The following is a 24,679-nucleotide window of genomic DNA, read 5'->3' as shown; positions in this document are numbered from 1 at the left end:
ATTTTTTCTTTCTTTTTTTTGTTTTTGTTTTTGTTTTTGTTGTTGTTTTCGAATGACAGCTTCCACCCAGAAAATCAGCAGGAAGCCCATCCAGGTTTTGTTTGTTGTCACGGCAGCCACACCCATTACCTGCTTTCCTCATTTGATAGAACAAAAGGTCCACCATCCCCCCCGCCTTGCTCTGCTCTCCCAATAACGGCTCTACTGTTTGGGCACAAAACAGGAAATTCTGAATTTCTCACTCTGAGGCTTCAAATTCCAAAAATGGCCCCTAAGCAACACTCACGGTTGAGTGTTATTTATTTTGAGCTAATGCACTAATGGGTTCAATAGCATATTTATTTGGTTTTTGGCAGGGGACTGACTGCCTTGACCTCAAAGCAGAAGCACCAGGGGACATTCTGGAGGAAAGATGAGCTGTCTTAAAAATAATAAAGATGGAGAAACCTCAAGGAACACCATGGATTCAGCCTCTGGATAGACTCAGGAATATACCTATGCTCATGGTAGTTCACCCCATGTCTTCCAAAGATCAAAGCCCAATGAGAAGAAATCAGAGAGGATACAGAGGAGGTTACAAATGAGAGTAAGTATTTATTGAGCACTTTTGTTCCTCTGTGAGTTGGCCTGAGATCCTCTCTGTCGATAGTGGAGAGGTAGTTCTAGGGTAAGCTCCGTGCACGCTGGTGGCTTGGGTGGCCTTTCCTGAATGCTGGTCTACAGACACTGCCACACGAGCCATGGCAAGGGTCATAGGCATGACCGAGAACAGGGTGTGCTTGTTGAATGACTCCATATAGAGATAAGATATAATTGACTCCAGTATGTGCAGAAAACCCCCAGATGTGCTCTTAACTTAAAGCAACCAGACTCTCCAAGGACACACGTTTGTTCTGTGGGCCCTTTTCATAACATGGTTTTTATGTAGGAGCCCCTCCCATGCAGACGTGCATTTGAAACATATTTCCTTCTCATGCCTTATCATCGGGGTCTAATTTTACTAGTCCCCTTTCCCTACAAAATGGGTGAGGGAATTAAGAGGTCACAGACTTCCACCAACAAAATAGGGAAGACATGGGATGTGAGGTACAACGGAGGAAATATGGTCACTCATATAGTAATCATTTGGTACGATGACAGGTGGTAACTAGACTTCTCACTGGGATCATCTCATGACGTATGGAAATATCAAATCTCTATGACGTACACCTGGAAAGAATAGGATATTGTATGTCAATTACGTGTCAATCGAGACCAACAAACAAATACAGACACTATTCATTTGAATCAAAAAAACCCCTCACCTACTACACGGCTGCCCGCGCACCATTCCGGATCTGCCCCCCTCTCCTTCTGCGGGAACTCTTTTCTAGAAGAGCCCACCTTCTGAATTGAAACCCACTGCATACATCCACCACCCTGTCTGATAGGCCACCACCTGGAGTCAATTGCTGGCTTTGAAACAGAAATGCAAAGTGTAAAAGAATGAATTTAAAACTGGCTCGTGGAAGAATGGTTGCCCGTGGAAAAGTACCGGGTGCCATTTTTAATGGCGTAGAAAATTGTGTGAGCTGACACATGCACACAGGGACGGAAAGGTAAAGTCAGGTGGCGGCTCCAGAAAGGTTAGTTTGGGAGCTAAGCAGAGGTGGTAGTCGTGCATGCGTACACATCAAGCTTCGCAATACCAAGAAACACTGAATGCTCCTACTGAGTCATTGGGAAACATGGCAGAGATTGATTCCAGGAATTTTATATCCATCTGTGATGGCCCTTCCATCGAACGTATTCCTGTAGAATTAGGAAGAGGCTAGAAACTAAGTTAGGACCGTGTGCACGGCTATATGGGACTAGAGTGGCCCTCAGAGCTCAGATGTCACATCAACACAATGCATGCACAAAAGCTGTCACCAGCCGGACCCCAAGACTTGACCTTTACAGCTCACCTGCTTGTAGCCACCGGCATTTGTCCCACATTTTTCCCTCAGCTCTTCTTTCCAGCTCGCCTCCTTACTCAGGCGAGGACCCTAACATCCCATGACGGAGATGGAAACTATCCCTCAAGCAATAACAGCTCAAGGTTCCCACAGGGACAGACCGGCCAGACCAGTTTGGGCATCCCGCCCACCCCCCCCACACACTCACGCCTGCGCAGATGGACCACGGAGAGACGGGCCGGTCCCTTTACTTCATTGTGATTCTAAGTCTCCACCCCGGGAACAGGAGCCTCGTGTATATAACATACAGCGTATGCACAGGCGGGTCTCCTTAAGGCGCCTGCGTGACCTCAAGCTGCCTCCACCTGCGGTGGTGAGGCCTCCCTACCTAGGTGTTCCTCCTGACCCCGAGTAAAAGGAGCCCAGCCCCCCTTGCCCGGGGAGTCAGCGCTTTGGGAGTCATTCCCCCTGATCTCATTTGCTGCACATACTTTCTTTTGTGCGACAACTCACCTGGTGTGTTTTTACGACTCACCTCGGAGAGAACTCACGTTGGCTCGGTTACACAGCCGGAACCTCACGGAGAAGGGTGATCATCCCCTCCTCTGGGAGAGGGGGGCACAAGAGGGGCACAGGCATCTTGGACCCCAAACAGGTCCACGACCAGAACTGCAAGACAATATTCGCAATGGCAACACGATCCCCCTTATGGAGAACATTCATGATAATAAGATAACACAAAAACTTCATTTTTTAAATTAAAAATTCCCTTGTTTCTCTATGCATTATTTATCTCTTTGCATCCTGAGCTGATTATTTATTCCGTTTATAATTTCCACGCTGTCTCTGTCACTCACTGTCTTCCTATCTCCTTCCCCCTGTCTGGGGTGGAGAAGTGTCTACACTAATAAAAGCCCATGTGTAAGAATCTTTCAGAAATATGCTGATTTCTCCAGCTCTCATGTCATGAGTGGCACTTCTCATTTTGTGTAAGATCAAGATTTTTGTAACAAAACGTTTGTTTTACACTGGCATTGTTGGTATTTGCTTGAGGTCCTATGTGAAAATAAGGGCCCCGTTTCTCTTTAGAGAAGTCAGGATTTATCTTCTGCATAATGGAACTCCTCAGAGGCGCCCTGACCCATCTGGAGGTGTCTCCTTTCCCCCAAGTGTTTTATATTCAAAACAACTGAAGATTGAAAATGTCCTGCAGTATGGCACTGTGAACTTTCCAGACCTTTCTTGGTGAGATGATTACAAACCTCCCGTGGACACCTAAATGTAATGTGAGGTTTGGAATTGATCCAGACCTGGGAAAACATAGCAATGAAGGACATTTCTGAGACAACAGATAACTTTGATCATGGATTTTGAATTAGCTGGTGGTTTTGCATTGTTGTTAAATATCCTGATTTGGATAATTATACAGGGATTATGTAGGAGAATATTCTTGTTCTTAGGATAAACAGAATGAAATATTTAGAGGTAACGAGACAAGTCATGTTCAGCTTCTTACCAAATGTGTCTGGAAGGATAAAAGATAGTGAAAAATAAGAAGAAAAATAAAACTCAGTAAATACACACACACACACACACACACACACACACACACACACACACAGAGAGAAAGAAGGTAAGAACAGTGTGCAAAAGGTGAATAATTGTTGGGTCTGTAAAGGTTGTGCAATGTTTGCAGTGCTCTTACAGCCCTTCTGTAAATTGAACTGATATTTAAGTAAAATCTGCAATTTACAAAAAAACAAATCATTCGAGAAGAAAGTCCTCACTTACTGACTGTGTTGATCATTAACATTTTTCCTTGTTTTCCTAGATACTGCGCTTTAAAAAAAAAAACTGTATTTATAAATTAAATAAAATGTTACTAAAACTCCAGGGAGTTGTGGCTCTCGTAGTTTTTTTGTTTTCCTCCCTCAAAGGTTGCATTGGAAAATAATACCCCCCCCTTCTGAAACAGCCCTGCTTTGCAGGAATCTCAATAAAAATATTTAGAAAATAGAGGGAAAATAGCACAATATTTTGCCGAAGGATATTCTTCGGGTTTGGTCTTTGGCCTTCGCCCGTCTCTCCCTCTGTTGGCTTGAAAACTCATGCCTTTCGGTGTCCGGGTGATGCGGAATCGCAGAGGACAAAAGCAGGGTCTCTGAGCCTCTCGGGTCTGGACTCTGGAGGCCTTTCTCCGTTTGAAATATTCCAGAGACCCGCTCACCATCAGCGAAAACCACGCCAGTGCTGGCGGGAAACGCGGCACTCGAGGGGTGCTGTCTGTGAAATGGCAACCTTGGGGTTCAGAAATGCAGAACCGGCCTGAGTGTTTCCACTGGCTGCGGGTGTGCAGAGGAGGGGTGAGGCCCTGTGGGAGGAACAGCGAGCGACTGGACTGCAATTGTGTCTCCTGGAATCAGAGGGCCTCTCCTTGCTGACCTGCCAGCCGGCTCCCTGGAATCCTCCCCCCCCCCCCCCACTGTGTCGCTGAATAGATGGCAGGGGACCCCTCAGCCCTCGGGCCGCTTAGCTTCAGGCTGGACATGAATTGATTGCACGGATGTACCCTGTTTGCTTCCGCAAAATAAGTCAGCAGCCTTGCGGGATGGGCCGCATGGTAACACCCCCTTTTGCGGGCCTGCCCGTCTCTTCCTGTCTGTTGCTGCTGGCTTTACCGCTCCCCCCCTCCCTCCCCCAGTCCTAAATAAGTCCTTACAAGCAGCAGAGACTGCAGGGCTCTGAGCCATTCACGACCCTGGGGGGAGGAGCGAGCGCTTGAACACGGGGATCTAGTGTTTTCTTCCCTTTTCTTTTCCTCCTCTCCTCCCCCCTCCCCGCCCTTTTAAAGAAACCCACCTTCCCTGCTCAAATTCCAAATCGTTTCAAAGTGCAGCAAAGGCTTCTCCTCCCTGCGTGCCCTTCTCCTTTCAAAGGGAGACCGTCTGAACAGAAAGCGCAAGTTTATTCAGGTGGCATGAATCAAACAAGCCCCCAAGTGACACAAAGCCGGGCTGCAGACAGCAGCCCCTGTGTGTCTCTCATTGCCTGGGTCCTAAGAAGCATAACAAAACCCCAGAAAAACAGGCGGCCAGTAATCTCCTCGCCTTGGCCAGAAGCAGGGCGATGGCAAAGCTGCCCTCTCATTATCGTCTCGGTCTCAAGGTTAGAATTAGACCCTTAGGGTAAGGAGCTGTCAATTAGAGATAACTCCGGCCAATGCCGGCTGAAAGCTGGAGTTATCTCCTAGCAACCCGCGCATTCAGGGTGCCCGTCCGTCCTAAGCGCTGCCGGCTGCTCAAGAGTCATCTCGAAGGCAGTGAAATAACCTTTGCAGTCAGAGCAGACGCGTCGACAATTCTCCTCCCTCCGTCCTCCGTGGAGTCCGGGTGACATTTGGCTGGAAGTGGGTTTGAGTCTGGAAAGAGGGAAGGTTTCCTTGTGGTCCAGCGGCAGATGTTGCAAAGGGAGGATTTAAGAGGGGGAGCTGGCCCGACCGTCAGGAAATCTGAATGCAATCTGGAGGCTAGATACCCTCGGCTTCCAGATAGGAGTCTGTCATGTTTATGTATAAGCGGACGGATTCTTCCCTCGCGTTGCCTGTTTTATGCTTAGGAGGAATTTGCCAGCACTGCAGTGGCTATGGTTACTGCGGGGACTCAGCCTTCCCTTTATCTAGCATGGCAGGGCATATAGAAAGCCGACAAGCATAAATCCTATTAAGAAAAGCACATGGTTATGCACCATTGATGTAGGGAACATCACAGAATTGACTGCTAGAATATCTGCTCGGTGCAAAAAAAAAAAAAAAAAAAATCACATACATTCCTCAGCGTTGTCTCTTCATTAGATTTGGGGATCGTGTTGTTGATTTTTCTAATCTCAAGCAGAGTGAGGATGACAGAATGCTGGGTGATGACCAGGGGGTGGGGAAAAGCCAGCCTTTGATTCTCCATTGGTATCTACGATAACAAAGGGATACCCCAGAAATGTTGTAAAAATAGCAGAGGCAGAATACCCAGCCTGCTGCGGGGTATAAATTAGGCATTGCTCTTGGAATTAAAGATTTGGCTTCACAAAGCTCTTTTGTAGGATAACAGCCTCCTGGGTTCCTGGAGCGGACTCCAAGCACTGGCCTTTTGGTCGGAAAGCTCCTCAGGGCCCACCCCTCGGTCACTCCTGGGGGTCAGAACTGCTGTGGTGAAATAGGTCTCACTCCTGGTGCCATCTTCGCCGAGGCCCAGGGCCACGCCCACATGCGCCCTGCAATTTATCATCCAAATCATTGTCTTATTTTGTTTTTAATTTTTTTGGGGGGGGGGACTTCAGTCATTCTCCGGTATTTGGGGGGCAATGATCAGATAGCCAAGGAACAAGCAAAACCCACACCAAGGAGGCTGACCGATGGGTGTCGGGTGGGAAAACAAAACGCATTCTGGAGAAAGTCAATCTTAGAGCACAAGGGCGCAAATCGTTGTCATGTTGGCGGCTGTGGGTTTATGCAAGGAGAGATCGGTTCTTTATTAGGCAGCACGATAAATAAAAATGTTCCTTATATTCCTTCTCCAACCTGAACTGTTTTGCCGTGGATTTATCTTGACCCTCGCTGCCTGCAGATGAATCACTCATTAAGCTCAAATGCACGTGTCGTTGTGTTACCTCTGGTCGACACCACGGTACCCGGGAAAGATTTGGACGGGGGAGGAGACGCTTGAGGAACTTTGAACAAATCTTTTGTGTGTGTGTGTATCTGTGAATGGGACTTACATACATGTCTGCTTTGGCCGACTCTAAAACTCAAGACGATGGCTTAAAAAAAAGACCTAGCCAATATATCAAACACGGCATGGAATACCCAAGGCCTTAAAATCAAGTTATGTGTGATTTGCAGAAATGGACCCTTCCTCACGAGTGGGGAACGTGGATGCAGATTTAGAAATCGCTTCACGAGGCGGATGGACGCACCTTGGCTATTTTTCCCCGTGGTGATTCTACATCACAAATATTCAAATCTAAGCTGTTGTAAGTAAACACAGGCTTGGAGCATTTTTACAAATACTGCCGTTGTTGATGTTTTTAAATCTCGAGTTCTCTCTAGCATGGAGAATATCCCTGCATTTGTAACATGCTTCTTGGCACTGGCTTGAATACAGTGAAAGAAAAATAAAATTGACTCAAAAAAAAAAAAATCAACAGCAATCAAAATTTACTTTGTTAAACAGCAGACCAGTAATCTCCCAGGACTGTGTGTCGGGCTGTCACTGCTGGTTCCCTAGGAGATGGTTGAAGTTAACCTCTTCACTGCTGTATGAATTGCATAAATTCTCCGAGCATCATCACCAGGCCCTCAGGCCCGCCTACGGCTCATTAATCTGTGGCCAAGAGCCTCAATTTCAAAGGGTTTTCGGTGTGTAAAGAGGGTCAAAGATCAGGCTATATCTAGATGCAAATTTGATTCCTTCTGGGCTTTTGGGGTACCTCGCCTTACTAAGTTTCTATTATTTGATGTTGCAGATACAAGAACGCATCATTAATTAATGCTGGTCAGGATTTGATAGCTCTTTAGTACACAGACTTCTCGAAGAAACTGATGTCTCCTGACTTCCACGACATATAAGACCAGACTGTATTTCCAGAACGAGGTTTAAGGGCTACCATATTTCATTTATGTGCATATGTGTATTTAAAAAACAAAATGCCGCTTTGAAAACAATGTGAATTGCTTTCTGATTCTTTACACATGCACTATTTGATAGACATCTGATATAGATGCCATATGTGTATATATAATGATTTTAAAACAGTATTTCTTAATGTGCTCAGCCATAATTTTCGGTAGATGTCCATCCAGGGTTAGCTGTTGGGGAAACGTAATGGCACGGCAGAGACCGAATCCTTCCTTGGCTCTGTGTTTGCAAAAGGACCCTGAATAAGTCATCCCCTCGAGAGCCCCAGTGTCTGCCTCTGAAGAAAGGGAGGTTCAAATGAAGTGAAATATTTGCAAGGGAACGATGGCGTTTAAACTCTTAAGCAGATACGAGGCATCTCTATAATTTCTATTTCTATGTCTGTTTCTATACTTTCATGTCAGTTTTGCAAGACATTAAAAAAAATATACCTCAGTATCATCCAGAATCGTTAATCTTCAAAAGCATGAAAAGCAGCATTTACAGGCGTATTTTTTATTACCCCTACGTTGCCCACCCGCAAACCGGAAAAACATCCCTTACTGACCACGCTTAACTGAAATAAATTTTCTAAGTGTACAGATGTTCGTGTCTCGTGCGTAGTTTGAGTTTCCTTGTCCAGGGAAGGTACCTAAGGTCATTCGTGAGGTGACACCTTTGGCAGGTGGCACTTCTCTCGCCAATTCGTGAGCACCAGCCTTTTCTCCCTCTTACCGTCGTCCTTGCATCGTTATAGCTATTCGTGGCTATGTTGACCGATTTTCCTTACCACGGTAGGATGTCCCTAATCTGAAAAGCTACTGCCGTGGCTAGAATCAGCCATCGGAAACTGAAAGGCTCTGATAAATCCGGGAAATATAACAAAAGAAGATGTTTATCCCAAGAAAGCATCTACGACTAGACTCATACCTCTCACCTAGGGGCTTCATCCTAAATGCGTTTGGACTAAATTTTGGTCTCACTTTCGGATTCCTAATTTTCAAAACGGCATGCTGCTCTGGAAATTTCTCTACTTGTCAAAGCCCATGCAGCCATGGAAAAATCCAGTTGGAAGAATCAGGCCAGGTAAAAGAGAGTGTTCTGTATTGAGAAGCGCACAAAGACTCAATTATCAAGGCCTTCGCTGATTTTTATTCACCGTTTTATTCTTTTGCGGGTGTCTATTGGAAAAAGCCGCAGCTTGAAATATGCGTGTGTGTGTGTGTGTGTGTGTGTGCATGAATATGCACACGCGCATGTGTACGTGCACACGCACATAGCAAGAGCCAACAGATTAACAGCAAACTAAGAGTAACAAAGCTTTCTTAAAAGTTGCACTCGGTTATCCAAATCCGATTTTGCCATATTTTCATAGTCCACAGAGCACCATGTTTTAATTTATCTTTTCACCATGGCATCACACAATGAGCTCTACCCGGGCAGGCGGAAAGGGGGTACCACATTTATGCGCTAAGGCGTCGCCCCATCGTGTGATAGTGAGAAGGACACAGAAAGGCAACTGGACGACCCTTTCGCTCCTACAATACCTAATCTGATGAACTAAAGTCATTAGAGAAAAGCCTCGCTGGTCATATATCACCCACGCTTTGAACTTAGCCATGCATTAGCTATTTCCGAGATTTATTCATGAAAACAATCCTGGGTCTGAATTTAGAATGGGTGAGGGGCTGCCGAGTGACCCCAGGAGCCTGCGGGACCCTGTGGCCCACTGCTAGGCAACAGCCCATCCCCAGCGCCTGCAACAGACAGACCACAAAAGGAATGACCTCATCTACAAATCAGCTATTTGATATGCAGATCGGACCGCGGGCCTCTTCAGTAACACAGCACTTCGCAGGCAGCAGGTGCAGGGAAGAAGTGAGTGCCTTGTCATCATTTCAAAAGCTGGGCTGCCTTCCTCTCTCCCTCTGGCCCTTAACAATTTCTGAAGCTCGATTATCTTCCTTTTTTATTTAGACGGTCCATTTACACAATCAGGGTTCCTCCTCTGCTCTGGGTTCAGAGGCCGAACCTTAAGCCCAGACACGAGGCCGGATTTAGAAGCCACACGAGCTATTGAGGGAGGATAACATCCTCCCACCTCTTCTGAATACGTAGTAGAACGACACAAAAATACCGGCGAGTCTGTCCACAGAGCCATTCCGTCTGCCGTCCAGTACCTTGCGTCGCCGATGACATACATCTCGAAAATAATGATGGCTGCCTACGGCAGAAATGGAGGTGGCTTCTCCATGTGTGCTGGAAGCAACAACGTAAGTTAAGAGTGAAATGAAAATATTCACCTCGATCCTTTATCAACAGCTTTCTTTTGTGGTCGCAATGGCATTCGGCACAGCGGCTGTGGAGGCCTCCGGTCAGAATGAAGGCTTGCTGGGTCATAGGATGAAGGTGTTTTTTAGCCAAGAAGGAAAACAAACAAACAAACAAACAAACAAACAAACAACTCATTACACCCCACCCCCACTCCCCAGCCTTCACACCAGCGGCGAGGTCTTGTGTGTGCTTCATACGGCTATAAAGTGCAATGTAATATAATTTATATTGTCTGTGGTTGCAGGTTATATCCTGAAAGTCATAAACTATTACGGCTTTATGGCTCTGCTGCAGCTATTAACTAAATGAAAGAGTTATTCATTTGAAATCTGGAATCTGTACAATGCCCGGGCTTAAGTTCATCAAGATCCACGGGTGTAAAATATATAAAAATATGAGAGAGAAAGGATTACACACAGTGGAGGTGGGGGAAGGGGGGGTATCATCTTGTTGAATTTCTGCTCTGCATTTATGTTCACATGTCTGGAGGGTCTCATGTTCTAGTCTTGGACTTGAATCCCAACAGCTAGTTTGGATTGGGTTGTGTCTATGTTTTATGTGTATCAAATACGAAGATTGTGTGCATGTTCCCACACACACAGGACACGTGTGTGTGTGTGTGTGTGTGTGTGTGTGCATGTGCGTGTGTGTGTGTTTAGGTACAGATACAGAGGAACACGAGGGTGCTGAGTAAAATGAACATTTGGCTTTGGCGTAAAAACGTGCCCTGTTTTGCCACAAATCAACTCTTTTCTTTTCAATTGCTTATATACGTATCTCTTTTCAGGGCCTGTGAGTTCACTTTTTAACATTAGCTCTGAAGAAGTCACCAACACGTGCTGCTCCTGCTGACTGGGGGTTGGGACACACAGGCAGCCCCTGCCAGGCACACTGCTGGTCCGAGATATTTTAATCTCCTCCTTAGCATTGGAGGGATCCCTGCATATGAAGAATCATAGATTTGCTGCCGCTGAAAAGCACAGTGTGGGGTCTTACCTTAGCACACACACAAACAAAAAGGTGGAGGCTTGGAAGGAGTGGTGAATGAAGATTAAAATCCTGGGGATACGCCTTTTGTCCATCAACCCAAGAAATAGAGAAAGGATTGCTGGGGCCCCCACTCAAATTGAGGGCATGCGAGAGTCTGTTTTCAGAGGCTGATTATCACCCTTTGTCACCAGCTGAAGCCTCCTGCCCACACCTCCACCTGGAAGCCCCAGTGTGGCTAGATTTGGAGGCCTCTAAGAAAGGAATTAAGGTTTAATAGGGTTCTCATCATAGTAGACAGTATTTCAAATGCCACAAAGCCACTTAAAAACAATACTAATAAGGGGCGCCTGGGTGGCGCAGTCAGTTAAGCGTCCGACTTCAGCCAGGTCACGATCTCGCGGTCCGGGAGTTCGAGCCCCGCGTCAGGCTCTGGGCTGATGGCTCAGAGCCTGGAGCCTGTTTCCGATTCTGTGTCTCCCTCTCTCTCTGCTCCTCCCCCGTTCATGCTCTGTCTCTCTCTGTCCCAAAAATAAATAAACGTTGGAAAAAAAAACACAAAACAATACTAATAATAAATATCTGTGCCTAAGTACTATGTTTACATTGCCTTCGGAGGCATGTTTTTGGGGTCCCGGTAGTATGAAAGGAGGGTAGTGTCTTGGATCTCAAAGAGGTGCCCCATGGCATGGATTAAAGAAAAATAACTAAGCATAGCTGGGGAAGAAAACTGCCAAGTAACACTGAGCGGACAGCAGGCACTCTGCTGGCGTCTTATTTAACCTCCTTCACGGTAACTCTCAGAAAGAAGCACGCATCCCCCCGCTACCCAGGTGAAGAAAGTTCAGGGTCAACTTATCCGAAGTCATCGAAGAGATTGGCAGATTCACACCCACGATGCCCTGTTCCAGGGCTCCCCTAACTGTCTGCTCCAGCTCCAGGTGTGCAGGTGAGAAACGAGGTCTCCCGACTTGACTCTTCAGCCCCCCTTGGCCCCACGTAGATGACGAGGAGGCTGCAGAACATTCTGCGTGAGAAGAAAATGAGCGAACGTAGATTGAGGTCGGAGGAAACACTGACCATGGGGAGGGTATCGGCCAAATTAATTTGGAATCCTATAAGTTTGAACCATGAAAAAGAACGCAGAGAGCAGTTAGCCACAGATTGCAAAGGACCCAACTGAGGACAGAGTTTATTCTTCCGATGCTGGTGAGTCATTAGGATCTCTGCAAAATACAGCTACTTGGAAGGAGCACATTTAGAACTCGCACTAGTGGGGGGGCACCTGGGTGGCTCAGTCGGTTAAGCGTCCGACTTCGGCTCAGGTCAGGATCTCGCGGTCTGTGAGATCAAGCCCTGCGACAGGCTCTGTGCTGATGGCTCGGAGCCTGGAGCCTGCCTGGGATTCTGTGTCTCCCTCTCTCTCCCTGCCCCTCCCCCATTCATGCTCTGTCTCTCTCAAAAATAAATATTTTTTTTAAATAAATAAATAAAAAAAGAACTTGCACTACGGGGGCACTTGGGTGGCTCAGTAGGTTAAGCGCCCGACTTTGGTTCTGGTCATGATCTCACGGTTCGTGAATTCAGGCCCTGCATGGGCTCACAGCTGTCAGCACAGAGCCCACTTGGGATCCTCTGTCCTCCTCTCTTTTTGCCTCTCCCCTGCTTGTCCTCTCTCTCCCTCTCTCTCTCTCTCTTTCTCTCTCTTTCACACTTTCTCAAAATAAATAAATAAAACCTTAAAAAAAAAAGAACTTGCACTATTAACAAAACTTTGCTTTTCTCCAGGAGATAGGCCCCAAGCAGAGATGGGAGAGTGTGTCAAATATTGTCTCACTTGTCTTTACTTTTGGTGTGTTTCTGGTTTGATTCGATCCCGAGTGAGGTACCACCTCGCACCCCATGTGTCTCTCTCCTCCCTAGCGTTGGGCTTCTCTGAAAGCCCCATGAAAACGTAAGGTGGCCATTCGTTCAGGGGCGATCGTAGCTCCTCAAGGCAGAGGCCATGACTCTTCTCTGTAAACTGCAGACCTACCATGGTGCGCACCCTGTCACACAGTAGGTGCTCGGTAGGGACCTGTTCATCAGGGATTTTTAAGGGAACCGGAGCAGGCGCAGAGACAAATGTCCTCCGGTGCTGGAAGGGTGTGTTCGAATCGGAAATCTCAGGTCGGTGCCCTGGGGAAAAAGAGTGGCGGTGCGGAAATGAAGGACCGGTGCTCCCCACAGAGTGAGATTCGTGTTAACCAGGGACAACAGACGGCCAAAGAGTGGCTGAAAGTCAGTTCTGATCCGGATGCCCGTGCCCATTTCACACAAAAAGATATATACATGCTTCACCTGAAGTAGGTCCTTGAGCCCAGGACCAAAGCATTTGGGAGGATTATATTTATTTGAAAGGTATCATTGTTCTGGTTAAAACAAGTAAAAGGAGGGTCACCTGGGTGGCTCAGTCGTTTGACTTCGGCTCAGGTCATGATCTCGCAGTTTGTGGGTTCGAGCCCCGCGTCGGGCTCTGTGCTGACAGCTCAGAGCCTGGAGCCTGCTTCAGATTCTGTGTCCCCGCCTCTGTCTGCCTCTCCCCTGCTCATGATCTGTCTCTCTCTGTCTCAGAAATAAATAAAAACATTAAAATTTTTTTAATTTAAAAACATTAAAAATTAAAAATTAAAAAAAAAACAAAAAAAAAAAAAACAAGTGAAAGGAATGCAAGCTCCCGTGTGCAGGCACAACAGAGGAGGTAAAAAGAAAACCGGACACCGCGGACTGCACAAGAAGGTGTGGCCGCAATTCCTCATCCCAGAGCGTCTCCACCGCCTTCTTGCAGAACGGGACAAGGCAGGCTATTTGCACACACGTACGCTATGTTCCACGTTCCATGTTCATTCATCCCTGCTGGACTACTGGTGACATTCAGGCCAAAACTAACGCAGGGGTGCCTCCCGGGTGCCAACAGGCAGTAAGTGTGTGGATTGGCCAACCAGGGCGCAGCGACGGGTCTCAACTTCAAAGTGAAGCCAGCCCGCCGCACAGGGAAGTGTCTTATCGCTGGGTCTTGCCAAAATATCTACATGTTCACCGTAAGCACTACTGATCCACATGCCACATTTCTCTTCTCTCGTGTATCCAGGACAACGAGAGAAATCTTTCTATACTTTTGCGAAGCTGAAATTATTTATTCAAATGTTTTCAAAGTTGGCACCATTGCAAAGCACATTTTTTTTTTTTTTTTTTTTGCCAGCCATTTTCTCTCATTTTTTTTCCTAAGCCCAAGTGTATTTTAAGCAAAATCTCATCCATATGGTCCTCATTTCTGGTCTCGTAATGCATCTATATGTTGTCCTGTTTGTTATTCGAGATCTTTTTCTTTAGGTTTCTCTTAAGGTTTGTATGCTTATTTTTTTGTTTGTTTGTTTCTTTCCTTCAGAAAAAAGGCTTCCATAGGCGTTATAGAAAATAGTTATATATTAGCGGTTCTGAACATCTCTTTTTCCGCACCTTAAGTAGGGACAGCGTTCATGGTGACTTCATGATGCTAAGCCAGGAACTGGCTGCTTGATGTTCTGTATCTCATTCCCTCTTCCCACAGACCCTGTAAAGAAGTTACCGCCCCCATTTTGCAAGTGGACCCACAGAAAAGAGAGCATCCTGAGGGGTAAGATACTTCACGTAAAGTCTCACGATTTATAGCACAGTGCCTTGCAAAGCCCACACTCGTCTCCATTATACTCCACTGCCTGGTACCATATCTAATTTGGGTATAAGGCAAGCATTATATGAATGTATGTTTATTCATGGTGCAAATAAAATGTGCCACATTCTCCCTTTGGGAGGATTCCATGGAAGATCTTTGCTCCTCTCTGGAGAGTTCTATATTTTGATACCCTTGTTGGAAAGTCAGCTCCAATATGTCTGTTCTTTTCTCACCCATCATTTGATACCTGGATCAACGGTTCGCTGGAGTCCTGGAGACCCTACGGAACTGTAGGAAGCTGGACATACAAATTAGATCCTTCTCTTTGTTGTAATTTTTGCTATGTATTAAAAAAACACTAAATTAAGAGCGTGGGTGCTCTTAAAGAGATGCCAACGTAAGTGGTCACTACAGCAATTGCAATAATGCGAGGGCGACTTTATCCCATGCCCAGGACACAGCAGGCTCTGTGTCTTCACGTCTCACTGTCCTCACCTGCTGCACTGGCCTAATGATAGGTGTTAGTGGTTCTGGTCGCCAACTCCAACGCGCGTGTGTGGGAAGGGTATCCTTACCACCAATCAATTCTTGGACATGAGCTGGACACCGGGTGTCCTGTAATTCCACCCAATTCTGACGCTGTGCACCTAGAGACAGCCTGAAATCCTGCAAGTTGGGTCTCAGTCCTATGACACAGCACCCCCCCAGCCGCCCCCACCCCGACCTCCCTAGATGCTGGCTGCCGGTCCAGGTTGGCACCTGTGTTTGTGACCTGCCAGCTACAGATGGAACGTTCCAACAACCCCCAGCTTGGGTTTGATTCATTTGCTACAGGAGCTTACAGAATTCAGAGAAACACTTGACTTACTAGATCAACTAGTGCACGATACAAGGATAGTACTGAGGAACAATCAGGTTGAAGAGATGCTTGGGGACAGAGGGAGGGGAAAGGGCAAGTCCTGTTCTGTCCAGGTGCACTGCTGTCTCAAACCCCCACGTGTTGCCCAACGCAAGAGTTCTTTGAACCCCACCCTTTTGGGTCCCTCTACGGAGGCCTCATTACATAGACACGATTGATTAAACCTTTGAGCGATGACCGTGGATATTCATTCTCCCCCACGTAAGTCTGCCCACAAGCGAGGGCTGGCGTGGGGAGGAGTGGGACTGAAAGTCTCCACCTTCTACTCGCCAGGTTGGTTCTCCTGCCGCCAGGGCTCCAAAAGCCACCCCGAGAACAGAACAAAAGTCTTTATCACTCTCATCACTTAGAAAATTCCAAAGGTTTTAGGAGCTCTGTGGCAGAACAAGAGCAAATATATATTCTTATTGTGAATCACAATATCTCAGGTACCTTATTCTCCTTGCAAAGAGGTGTTACGAAATCAACACGGGTGACACAAACACCAAATGCTCTCAGTGGCCGACGGCACGATGCGCATGTGAATGGTGCGGTGGATGCCACCTCGGGGTTCCTACCAACCCCTGGGCTGGGGGTTCTATGAAGAAGCCTCCCTGGAAAATCATCCTGGAATTCTAAAGTGTTTGCCTTTCTAAAGGCAGGAATAGACCAGAGAATGTGAGGCTTCAGCGGTGAAGAAAGCATTCATGCTCCTAGGCCAGTGAAGAGCTGAGTTCTGCCTCAAAACCAGGTCTATCTCGGTTCCAAATCCTAGCATGCGGCTGCCGTTGTCGGCGGGAAAGCGGGCAACGCGTGAACTGCCTCTGTTGCTGCTTCTGCCGGGGCTTCCCACGACATACTTGTTGTATTTCAAACATGAACATGACTTGTGTAGGTTGGTTTACATAGGAGTGACATTCAATAAAAGAAATACATTCCTTGATCTTTGATTTGCTTAACAAGCAGCTTTCAACTTTCAGTTTCATTAATTGCTCTGAAAACCTACAATTTAGGTAAAACTAATTACATTCGATTTTACCCATTTGGTGAGCTCTCTTTTAATATAGGTGGGATTGAAAACAATCACTCTCGTCTATACGTGTCATATATGATATGACAATAGGAAATACCAGGAGACATCTATCCACTCCTTCAAAATTAGATCTAACTTGATTTCTAATGAAGGGTTTGCTCTTGCAAGAAATTGCCTTGACAAGTCTTTTCTTCTAGGAATCAATTTTTTTTTTCTCTTGTTTCTCTTTAAAACCAATCCTTCTGATACCTTTTATAGCTTCTACAAGGAACGGCCAATGTTAATTATACCGTGGATGCATACTATGGAATTCACACTTTGGTCAGGACAGACATGGTAATTGTCACACCAAGAGGTGGGTGGCAAGACTCTGCAGAGAAGTTCATGGGGGTAGAGAGTCTGGTTCAAAACAAGAAGCTGTTGTGAGCTCTTCCATCAGAACTGAGATTTTGAAGACACTAAAAGACACAGTTCTGAACACCCTAATTGCTATTGAAAGTGTGAGTCAGAACTCAGAAATTCAAGAGTGTTGGCCAAGACCTAAGATATAAAGAAGAAACCGGAAATCAAAATGGAGAAAAGGAGGAGATCAACCACAAGGGGCCCCATATGTTTTACACCCAAGGCTCACCGAGCAGGTCAGGCTTTCCTGGGCTAGCCAGATCAGAACGATTCTATCCACATGGCATCATACTCCCTAAAGGTCCTTCACACGATAACACAATACCTGACACAAATGCAAGATGTCTCTCCGTGCCACGCCTATTTGGTAGGAAAACAAAATCGCGTTGATGGGGAACAAAAGGCTTAGATTTACAAATCATACTCAAAATATGGGAACCCAGCCTCACTCAAAGCCACTCTGCAGGACGTCTCAAGGAATCTGACATATCCCATAAGGAAACGAACGGCCTTGACTGTCCTTATCCTCAACCTCAGCACACCTTCCTTCCAGTTCTTTCTGCAGATGCGGCGTAGGATTTGGGCAAGTTGGTTCGCCTCTCCCAAATTCATTCCTTCCTTATTTAAATGGCGATAAACATCTTCTCTCACGCAAGGCGGTTAGAAAGTAGTTAACGATAATAAGGTTATCGTTTTCGTGAAGGGCCTCGCAGACAGCAGATGCATATGTGTCGATGGATTCTTTGTCTCCCCCTTTCCCACCGTCCCCTTCTATTCCAGAAGGTAGCTTCGTTGGGCTGAGCCCCGGGTGTTGTATGTAAGTGATGAATCACGGAATCTACCCCCTCAAACCCAGAGCACACTGTATACACTGTCAGTTAGCTAACTTGACAATAAATTATACTTTAAAAAAAAAAAAAAAAGAGTCCGTGAGAAAATGGCAGAGAAGGGCATTCGTTATTCTGTGGTGTCTTCCTCCGCTTCCGGACAGAGACTTTTGTAACGCAGCTCTCGTACTGCTCTCGGTGTCTGTTCCAAGAGGAGCGCCTCCGGCCCCTCCTAGCCCCTTCAGACTGCAGACCAATACATCCAAGTAGGCCAGCAACCGTCCAGTGTGCTTGCCTTCCACCTCCGAGCCCTGAGCAGAGGTAGCAGCTAAATCACACTGCACATGTACTCAAGGTGACCGAATCTCATGGTTGCAGACAATAGGTTTTGTCTCAATTCGCTGATAGTGGTGCCTTCACTCCTTCCTCCCTTCCTTCCAATAACACGACGAGGCCCCGTGTGGCCTGGAATCTCTGCATCGGAGGCCAGTAGCAGCTGCTGCTGCAGATCAATGTGCCTGTGGGCTGCCCTGCGCCGGGAATGGGACCCGACGAGCAGAGAAAGCTTGTCACCTTTGATTACTCGCCTTCTCCCGGTGCTAAAGAAACAAGATGTGAAGAATGGCCTCTCAAGAACATTTGATCCAGCCTGCAAAATCCCTGCAACTTTAACCCTTCCCTGCTGGAGATCCATGTATGGTCCTCAGAGGCGTTTTCAATGGAATGTCATTTCCAATCAATGGCCTACACGCGGACACGCCAACATGGCAGACTGCGCCGGGAAACCATCCCGTATTAAGAACGGACAGAGAACAGGCGGAACGTACTCTGCGTCGTTTCCGTTCGGTGACATGTTGTGGTTAGGACGGCACTGGACTGAGCCACGGGCAATCTGGCTTCTAGTTTGTCTTCAGCGAGCCACGTGAGCCAGGCTGCCCCCATCCATCCAAGGAAGAAGCCAGAGAGGTTGGCATCTGAGGGCCCGTCCAGGCCTGAAATCCCCAACATCGTGCAGCAGCCAAGGTCCAGGGCTGGAGACGCGCAGGCATGGTTTACGGTCAGCTCCATGACTGACCTGCGAGTCACCAGACCTTTCTTTGAGTTTGTTCACAAACATGGGGACCATAAGCGTGCCTAATACGTAGAGTTATTTTGAGGGTTTTAATACGGTAAGTCAAAGTATTTAGTTCAGTGGTTGTCCTATAGAAGGAACTTAGTAAATTAAAAACCATATTCATGATTGCTTAGAGGATCTGTGTAACTGCTGATCACTGTTGATGAATCTACAAATCAGATGGCTTTAAAGTTGATTGTTCGGTAAAGACAATGAACTCGTCGGGAAAGATGTCAGGGTTTCGTTTCGGCAAATGCCCCTGCATTACTCCGCCACAGAAGGTACCAGAAAAAAAAACAAACAAATGGACCAACAAAGAAGCACAGAGCCCGTAGAACGTTGCTCCCTGAATGACATCCGAGGCCTGGCCGCTCAAGGGCCCGGCTGCTCTCCTGAGCGCGTGCTGGTTCCTCTGTGCCTTCTCATTGCTAGCGGCTCTGCTCACACCGTGTAAGCAACTCGTAGAAACCCCATTGACAGTCAACCTGCATAGAAAAGCCAAAGGAAAGAGTCAATGCAATTAACCCAGAGTGAAGTCCTGCTTCGAAAAAAAATTCTCCCACTCTATTCTTGGATTTATAGTACAAGGTTTTCACTGTAATGGCTCTTGTAAATTAATTGCAGACACAATTGTGTACGGGCATCCTCAGAATAAGTGGCAAGTAGTTAATTGCACCCCGAATTAGCCAATTCTGCCCATAATTAACCATTTGAAGACAATTAATTGCATGCATAATATTTGCACCTGCAACTAATTGGAGGCCCTTATATTGTTCCTGGAAGAAAGAAGGAAAGAAAGAACTCTTTAAATGTCGTCTTGCACAGTCCACGGTCCACGGAGCTGGGGGGAGTGGAGCTGAGGGGCGACTGGACCAGGCTACAGCTGCCCCGGTGGCAAAGCGACCTTACACCCTCGGGAGCAGCAAGGTCGGGGGGACATTATTTTTCGCTCGCACTCCCCTTATCACTACTGCCAACTGACTGTACTTAAACTTAATTTCTTCAGCTATCTAATCATAAAATTGGAGGCTATTTAACGTGTGGAAAAATTGAGACCAATTTGCCTTTTGCAATAGCGCTGTCGTTTTAAAAGAAAGGGTAAGTTCTCTCATTTTTGCTATCGTTTTATCCACAGGCAGCTCACTGCTTGCCACGGTCAAGAGCAAACGCTCTCCCAGCCCTGTGGGCCATGAGAAGAATAATCACATATGTATCATCATTCCAGAGGGGTTATGTTTGTCTGGATTAGCGCCCCCTGTCACGCTCAAAACAAAACATTGCTTATTAGTAATAATGACAGTGGTAGTAATACCAAAAACGACAATCTCTACAATCCCCCATAGTAAATAGTAAATTCTTTCCCCCAGTGCTGTCTGCAACCTCGCGTAAGTTGTCAGAGCAATTCAAAGAAGATATTTTATGTCCATTCTGTAGATGAGAAAATTGTGTAGAGAAACTGTCTACTTTAGCTAATGTTGCACAGGTAATAAGGCATTGGAAATATAATTTAAACTGGGGTAATCTAATCCATGTAAAGTGCTTGGTAGAGTGAATACTCCCTCAGTGAGTGATACAGTGAGTACTCAGTTAAGATTAGCCAAAGCACTTCTATCCCCATTAAATTCTAAGTTTATTCTCTTAAACGGCCACATTGAGGATGGCGTTGTAATACTTAGGGATAAATATTAAGCACTCATCGTATTCCAGTTACTAAGTGCTTCACGTGAACTAAATCAATTTGAATTCCACAAGAGCATGAGACGATATCATCATTATCCCCATTTTACAGATGATAAAACTGAGGTGGAGAAATGTTAACTAACTAGCTTAAGAATGTAAAACCATCAAGGGGATGAGATGGAGGATTCCAACACTCGAATTCTGGCTCTAAAACGTGTGTCCTTAACTGTCATCCTATATTACGTCTTTCAACCTGAACAGATGGGTTGGTCTGTAAAAAAATGTGTCTGTGTGTACATAAACTGGACGCGATGCCTCTGTCTGTTAAAAATCAATACGTAAAACAATAACAACAAAAAACCTGTCTTGGATGACGAATGCCTGCTTTCCAAATGAGAGCAGAACCACATCGTCTCTGCTCTGGGAAGAGGAGAGGAAAATCCTGTTTACTCCCCACATAAGAAACTGGAGCCCACTGGCTACAAGTTGGTTCTAGAAGGAGGAGCTCTCGCTGATGACTCAGAAAACAATTTGAAGAATCATCAAGAGAAGTGGCCAGGAAATGAAAGACAGAGCAGAGACAGAGCAAAGTGTGGACGCCAGCCCAAAGCACATGGCATGGTAAAAGAGGAGGGGCTTGTGCAGGTGATTCGCAGGAAATGAGACACCAACAGGGAGGGGTGAGGTCACCATACAGGATGCTGTGCCCAGCACAGGGGCTGCCGTTGGTGATCCAGGTTTGGCTCACCCATGTGGGCTCATCCTGGGCTGTCCTGACGGTCTCAGGAGGACCTGTGGCTCTTTAATGGGCAGAATGGCTTCCTGCAAGGGTCTCCTTCTTCGTGGAGGTGGAACCATGCTATACTACAAGCTGAAAAATACTAATGGTTGATATACCATTGTGTCAAAGAATTCAGGAGTGCCAGTTAGATACTTTGTGAGGAGTCAACAGAACAGGGTTCACACAAGAGGAGGAGAGGGAGTGGAGGCTCCCAGTGAGGTGAGCAATCACCACAGTTCAGCCTCAGAACTGACACCAAACTCCTGGCAGTTGGGAAAACAAATAAATACAAACATTTTGGTGGGGGGCTGGGTATGAGTTTTCTCATGTGACAATGATAAGCTGTAAAGGCATCAGGACCCTTTATGGGTTACCCCTGCCCCCCACCTGGCCCCAGAAATAAACCTACAACATGGCATGGTCAATTTTACTGGTAAACATCTTGAACACAGCAAAGCCAATGATAGACGAGTAGCTACTCAAGTAGCCTGGTCAGAGTGTGGCCACTGATCCAGTCGCCATCATATTGAGAGACTGGTCTCCCAATCGGGTACAAACCCAAATAAATCTTCCTTCAGCTTGTGTTTTCCCAGCTTATACACAGCATGAAAGAAAGGGTGTTCTAACATGTTCCTGAATCATGGTGATCCGCACGTGAGCAGAACCCCACCTTTCCTTCATTTGCTAGTGTAACTCCTGATGCAGACCCAGTGGTGGCAGCATGGTATATCTTCCTTCCTTCCTTCCTTCCTTCCTTCCTTCCTTCCTTCCTTCCTCCTTCATTCCTTCCTCCCTCCCTCCCTCCCTCCCCCCTTTCTTTCCTCCCCCTCTTTCCTTCCTTCCTTATTCTTTCCTTCCTTCCTTCCTTCTTCCTTCCTTCCTTCCTCCCTCCCTTCCTTCCTTCCTCCCTTCCTCCCTTCCTTCCTTCCTTTCTTCCTTCCTTCCTTCCTCCTTCCCTCCATCCCTCCTCCCTCCCTCCCTTCCTTCCTCCCTCCCCCCTCCCTTTCTTCCTTCCCTCCTCCCTTCCTTCCTCCCTTCTTTCATTCATTCCCTCCTTCTTCCTTCCTTCCTTCCTTCCTTCCTTCCTTCCTTCCTTCCTACCTTCCTTCCTTTAAGTTTATTTATTTATTTTGAGAGAGAGGGAGAGAGAGAGAGAGAGCATGCATGGGGGTGAGCCAGAGAGAGATGGAGAGAATCCTAAGCAGGCTCTGCATTGTCAGTGCAGAGCCTGGTGTGGGGCTCAAACTCATGAACTGTTAGAGCATGACCTGGGCTGAAATAAAAAATAAGACACTTAACCGACTGAGCCACTCTCATGACTAAGGGACACCACTAGGCATCTCTAGTATGGGTTCTTTAAAATGCTGTTTTCTACTGGTAAAGTGGTCCTGTCTTTTCTCCAATCCATATCTGTCATTTACTTAATTGTCAATACTAATTTGTTTTTTGGTCATGGATGAATGTGAAATGTATGAATCCACAGTCTACCTTTCTCTTTGCCACAGGACAGCATAGCTAGCATTGTAGTAACTCTTGCGTATTACAGGTTATTCACGGTAACCGTTTGGAGGTAAACAAGAGTGGCCTTGACCTCCAGGACGCGAACCCTCTGCGTCCTGTAAGTTGGAATACCCAGGTCACCGTGGTGGGCAGCCATTCCTCCTGCTTGCCCATTTTCTTTGTGCACAACACGCTAATGTTGCCTAGTGAAAACACTCCAGCACATACCACAGACACTCATTTGCTAGAAGAATCATTCATCTTGAATAATTTGTGGCCTCCCATCGTGGTATGCCAATCAGGAGGGCCACCCCATCAGGCCTAGGGAGTCGCCACAGTTAGCTAACATTTATGTATTACACACCTTTGGGGCTTAAAAAAATTTTTTTTAACATTTATTTATTTTTGAGATACAGAAAGAGACAGAGCGTGAGCAGGAGACACAGAATCCGAAGCATGCTCCAGGCTCTGAGTTTTCAGCCCAGAGCCCGACGCAGGGCTTGAACTCACGAACCGTACGATCATGACCCGAGCCAAAGTCAGACGCCCAACTGATGGAGTCAGCCAGGAGCCCCCACATTTTGGGATTTTTAATAGATGTCCAAGGTGTCAAAGTTGTGGTAAGCCAACATCTTCATATTATTTAGTTTTTTTTTTTAAGTTTATTTATCTTGAGAGAAAGAAAGAGAGAGAGAGAGAGAGAATTGAAAGCGAGCTCCGCACTGTCAGCAAGGAGCCCAATGAGAAAGCCGATCTCACCAACCATGAAATGATGACCTGAGCCTAGATCCAGAGTTGGACTCAACCAACTCAGGCACCCAGGTGTCCCTAGATTCCTATCATTATACACATTTCTTAATGCCTCCTTCCCACATTGGATTTTCAGTCCCTATTCCGTCCCTGGACAGAATGTCAGCGTGGAATTAATGTGCGCTGGGGGATTCATCATCGGCCACCGCGACATCTGTTATACTCTTACGCTTTTTCTCCTATAGCCCACAGAAACTTAAATTTAAAGCTTCCTTAACAAAACTGCCAAGCGCCGTGTCAAATGCATGCTCTATGAAGGGAGGTCAGTGTCTGCCAGCTTCCCCGTCCCCAGGTGGGTGCCCGCAACAGTGAGGGCGTGGCTGCAGGGGAGGGCAGGGGGGAGGACCCAGGAGAGGGAGGAAAGGCGAAAATACCCGTGTCTGAGCTCGGATCAGCCTTCTAGCCCTTCTAAGATTCCTACTTCTCCCCCAGAGCCCCCACCCCCATATTTATTCCCATGACACCCATTACTGTTCACCGAAACCTAGAGACCCCCCTCCCCCTGTCCCTGCGCAGCCCCACAAAAGCACGCAGATCCAGCTAGGATCTGGGAGCCTCCAGACTAGCCCGCGAGCGTGAAGTCATACATGCATAATTTATACAGCCCGATGCCACCACATGCAGAGTCGTACAAAAGCCATGAAAAGAACTGCTCCTAGAATACGAGGCACGAATCAGAAGGCGGTGCTCCCGGTGGCGTCGCGGAACATGGGCCTTCATCGCGTTGAAATGTCTCCCCGGCCTCCGTGGCGCGTCTCAAACTACATCTCTTTCCAGCCCAGCGACAACAACGCCTTCTCTCACATTATTTGCAGGGTGCTCACCTCGCCCGCTCTTCAAACATGACCTAATTGCCACCTGCCAGGCAGTGGCCTGGGCGTAAAACGCGGCTTTTTGTGTAGGAAGGCGGAATCATCGTACAGTACCTCGCATCCGAACAGCCCGATTGGAAAGACAAGGGGGCCGGGGAAGAGGTCAGGATGAGAATTAAGGATTTCTTTCCCATTTACCTAGGA

General features: G+C 46.7%; 2 long non-coding RNA genes across 2 annotated transcripts in view; both read right to left on the bottom strand.

Annotated features, from left to right (window-relative positions):
* Positions 1 to 570: 570 nt before the first annotated feature.
* Positions 571 to 11,263, bottom strand: LOC121044052 (uncharacterized). Its single transcript, XR_005797084.1, has 3 exons — positions 9,907 to 11,263; positions 2,451 to 2,606; positions 571 to 1,209 (listed from the first exon to the last, which is right to left on the bottom strand). It is a non-coding gene; the product is annotated as an uncharacterized LOC121044052 (long non-coding RNA).
* Positions 11,264 to 14,267: 3,004 nt separating this feature from the next.
* LOC121044053 (uncharacterized) overlaps positions 14,268 to 24,679 on the bottom strand; it is a 93,011-nt gene continuing 82,599 nt past the window's right edge. Inside the window, exon 2 of the long non-coding RNA XR_005797085.1 lies at positions 14,268 to 19,377. This is a non-coding gene — a long non-coding RNA (uncharacterized LOC121044053). The remainder of the gene's footprint in view (positions 19,378 to 24,679) is intronic.

Source organism: Herpailurus yagouaroundi, unplaced genomic scaffold (genome assembly GCF_014898765.1).
Source record: "Herpailurus yagouaroundi ecotype Mexico unplaced genomic scaffold, PumYag 188, whole genome shotgun sequence".
Taxonomy (NCBI): Eukaryota; Metazoa; Chordata; class Mammalia; order Carnivora; family Felidae; genus Herpailurus; species Herpailurus yagouaroundi.
The sequence above is the reverse complement of the archived record's forward strand: the minus strand, read 5'-3'. Positions and strand labels throughout refer to the sequence as shown.